Genomic DNA, 4218 nt, shown 5'->3' with positions numbered 1-4218 from the left:
ACACACTTAGCTACATTCTTGGAAATTTGTGATACAATTAAAATGAATGGAGTTAGTGATGATGCTATAAGGCTAAGATTGTTCCCATTTTCATTAAGAGATAAGGCCAAACTTTGGCTACACTCTCATGCTCCCAATACTTTCACTGGATGGGATGAATTATCAAGAGCATTCTTAAATAAGTATTTTCCACCAGGTAAGACTGCTAAGCTTAGAATGGATATCACTAGTTTTAGCCAATTGGAAGGTGAATCATTATATGAGGCATGGGAAAGGTTTAGAGATTTGCTTCGGAAATGTCCACATCATGGACTGCCGGAGTGGTTAATCATACAAACCTTTTATAATGGTTTATCTTTCTCCACTAAAACTATTATTGATGCAGCTGCAGGTGGAGCTTTAATGGGAAAAACACCCCAAGAAGCTCATAATTTGATAGAAGAAATGGCAGCAAATAACTATCAATGGGCCAATGAGAGAGGTAATACAAGACGTCACGCAGGTATGATAGAAATGGACACTCTCAATACGCTGAGTGTTCAAATGAATAATGTGATGAAATTGCTAAGTAGACAAGGTCCAAGTTCATCTAATGCACATGTAGCATGCTGTTCTGTATGTGGAGGTGAACATGATACTAATGAGTGTGTCGATTCTGAACAGGTACAATTCGTCAATAATTACAATCGTAATGCTCAAAATAACCCCTACTCGAATACTTACAATCCGGGATGGAGAAATCATCCAAACTTCGGATGGAAGGATCAAGGAAATCAACAAAGGCCAACCAATCCGCCGGGATTTCAACCAAGGCAACCACAGGCTGAAACTAAACCAAGTTGGGAGATCGCGGTGGAAAAACTTGCTAAGGTGACTTCGGACAGATTTGAACGAGTAGAAGGGAGACTGGATCAACTCACTACAATGTACAGGAATGTAGAGGTCCAAATTGGTCAAATTGCTAGTTCTTTGAATAATCGAAATCAAGGAGAATTACCTAGCAAAACAGAGGTCAATCCTAAGGAGCAGGTGCAAGCCATTACTCTTCGTAGTGGTAGACAATTAGAAGATCCTCCAGTGAAGGAAGTTGAGAAAGATGAGAATGAAAAACAAGAAGAAAAGCAGAGGAACCAAGAGGCGATTGTGAAGGAAAATAGGCGGGAGAATTCAAGAGAAAAGCAACCATCATCTTCCACTACCATTCCAATACCCCCTGCGGTTCCATTTCCACAAAGATTAAAGCAAAATAAGTTTGATAAAGATTTTGAAAAATTTGTTAAACTTTTCAAACAATTGCACATTAACATTCCTTTTGCCGATGCTATTTTGCAGATTCCATCTTATGCGAAATTTCTCAAGGAAATCATGACTAGAAAAAGAAAGTTGGAAGACTGCGAAACAATAGCATTAACGGAGGAATGTAGTGCAATTATTCAAAATAAGCTACCACCGAAGTTGAAGGATCCGGGGAGTTTTTCTATACCTTGCACCATAGGTAACGTTGATTTTTCTAAGGCATTGTGTGATCTTGGTGCTAGTGTATCATTAATACCTTTAACGGTGGCTAGACAATTGGGTTTGCATGAGTTTAAACGCACTAATATCACTTTGCAACTAGCGGATCGGTCTATTAGATATCCATTGGGAGTGTTGGAGAATGTATTGATAAAAGTTCAAAAATTTATCATTCCAGTGGATTTTGTGGTATTAGATATGGAAGAAGATATATCTATGCCAATTATTCTAGGTAGACCATTTCTAGCTACTGCAGGTACTATTATTGATGTAAAAAAATGGCAAACTTAAGTTTCAAGTAGGTGAAGAAGAGGTAGAATTTAATTTGAATGAAATGGAAAAATACCCTTCTTTTACCGATCATGCTTATTCTATTGGCACAATTGATAAACTAACCCAAGAGATGAGTCAAGTCAACTTTGACTTAGATCCTCTTGAGTATTGTTTAATGAGTTTAGATAAGCAAGAAGATGTTTGTGAAGAAATTGAAGAATTGGCCAAATACTTGGATTTTCAAGCACCTTATAAAAGGGGTAATTTGTATGAAAGTCTTGGCCAAGGAAAAGGGTTTTCACAACCTTCAGAAATTGAACCTCCAAAGTTAGAGCTCAAGCCACTTCCGACTCATCTAAGGTATGAATTTCTTGGAGAAAATAAAACTTTACCTGTAATTGTTAGTGCTGACCTTGATGATGAACAGTGTGCAAAGTTGTTACGAGTTCTAAGAAGGCGTAAGAAGGCAATTGGATGGACAATTTCAGACATTAAAGGTATAAGTCCTTCTATATGCATGCATCGAATTTTATTGGAGAACGGTTGCAAACCAGTGGTGGAAACACAAAGAAGACTCAATCCAAACATGAAAGAGGTGGTAAGAAATGAAATTCTTAAATGGCTTGACGCAGGTATAGTTTTTCCTATCTCCGATAGTGTTTGGATTAGTCCAATTCATGTGGTACCAAAGAAAGGTGGAATGACTACAATCGTGGGTAAAAATGATGAATTAATTCCATCTAGACTTGTGGTAGGGTGGAGAGTGTGTATCGATTATCGTAAGTTAAATACGGTAACAAGAAAAGATCATTTTCCCCTACCATTTCTTGATCAATTATTGGAGCGAATAGCCGGATATGAATTTTACTGTTTTCTTGATGGTTTTTCAGGATATAATCAAATAGCTATAGCTCCAGAGGATCAAGAGAAGACCACATTTACATGTCCTTATGGCACTTTTGCCTTTAGAAGAATGCCATTTGGGTTATGCAATGCTCCCGCAACTTTTCAACGATGCATGATGGCTATTTTTTCTGATTATATTGAGAAAATTATGGAGATATTTATGGATGATTTTTCTGTGTATGGTTCATCTTTTGATCAGTGTCTTCATAATTTGGAATTGATTTTGCAGAGATGCGAGGAAACAAATCTTGTACTGAATTGGGAGAAATGTCATTTTATGGTAAAAGAAGGAATTGTCTTAGGACACAAGATTTCTTCCAAGGGAATTGAGGTGGATCAAGCCAAAATAGAAGTCATCGAAAAATTGCCACCCCCAAGCAATGTCAAAGGGATAAGGAGTTTTTTAGGACATGCTGGCTTTTATAGACGTTTTATTAAAGATTTTTCTAAAATAGTAAAGCCATTATGTGATTTATTATGTAAAGATACTCCTTTTCAATTTGATGACAATTGTTTGGTTGCATTTGAAAGGTTGAAGAAGGAATTGATTTCGGCCCCAATTATAACTTCGCCTGATTGGTCACTACCATTTGAATTGATGTGTGATGCAAGTGATTATGCGGTTGGAGCAGTTTTGGGACAAAAGAAAGAAGGACGGTTGCACGTCATTTACTATGCTAGCAAGTTGCTAAATGAAGCACAACTCAATTATGCAACCACAGAAAAAGAGCTATTGGCAGTGATATTTGCTTTGGATAAATTTAGATCTTATCTAGTAGGATCTAAAGTTATTATATATACGGACCATGCGGCTCTTAAATATTTGTTACATAAAAAAGATGCAAAACCAAGACTAATTCGGTGGATTCTTTTATTGCAGGAATTTGATGTGGAAATAAAAGACAAAAAGGGAACAGAGAATCTAGTAGCGGATCATCTATCACGCCTAGAATATATTCCAGTCAAGGATCAAGTTCCTATTCAAGAGAATTTCCCGGATGAGTTTGTCCTAGCAATTATCAATTCTCCATGGTATGCTGATATTGCTAATTTTTTGGTAAGTGGAGAGATTCCAAAGGGAATTAATTACCATCAAAAGAAGAAATTCTTACATGATGTCAAAAGTTACTTTTGGGAGGAACCATTGCTGTATAAACATTGTGCCGATGGTATGGTACGTAGATGTATTCCCGAAAACGAGGTACATAATATTTTATATCATTGTCATAACCTTGAAACAGGTGGACATTTTAGCACCTCAAAAACTGTGGCAAAGGTATGGCAATCAGGATTTTATTGGCCAACTATGTATCGAGATGTTCGGGAATATGTTAAAAGTTGTGATGCATGCCAAAGAACTGGAAATATATCTCGAAAGAATGAAATGCCCCTAACTACCTTCTTAGAAGTTGAATTATTTGATATATGGGGTATAGACTTTATGGGACCATTTCCAAGCTCTTTTAATAATAAGTACATCTTAGTAGCAGTGGATTATGTTTCTAAATGGGTAGAAGCAATCGC

General features: G+C 36.7%; 1 non-coding gene across 1 annotated transcript; it reads right to left on the bottom strand.

The window, feature by feature from the left end:
• Nucleotides 1–207: 207 nt before the first annotated feature.
• LOC113756522 lies at nt 208–314 on the bottom strand. The gene has a single exon (XR_003465981.1). It is a non-coding gene; the product is annotated as a small nucleolar RNA R71 (small nucleolar RNA).
• Nucleotides 315–4218: the final 3904 nt, after the last annotated feature.

This window comes from Coffea eugenioides, unplaced genomic scaffold (genome assembly GCF_003713205.1).
Source record: "Coffea eugenioides isolate CCC68of unplaced genomic scaffold, Ceug_1.0 ScVebR1_2392;HRSCAF=3414, whole genome shotgun sequence".
NCBI lineage: Eukaryota > Viridiplantae > Streptophyta > Magnoliopsida > Gentianales > Rubiaceae > Coffea > Coffea eugenioides.
Note: the sequence above shows the minus strand (reverse complement) of the source record. Positions and strands in the feature narration are given on the sequence as shown.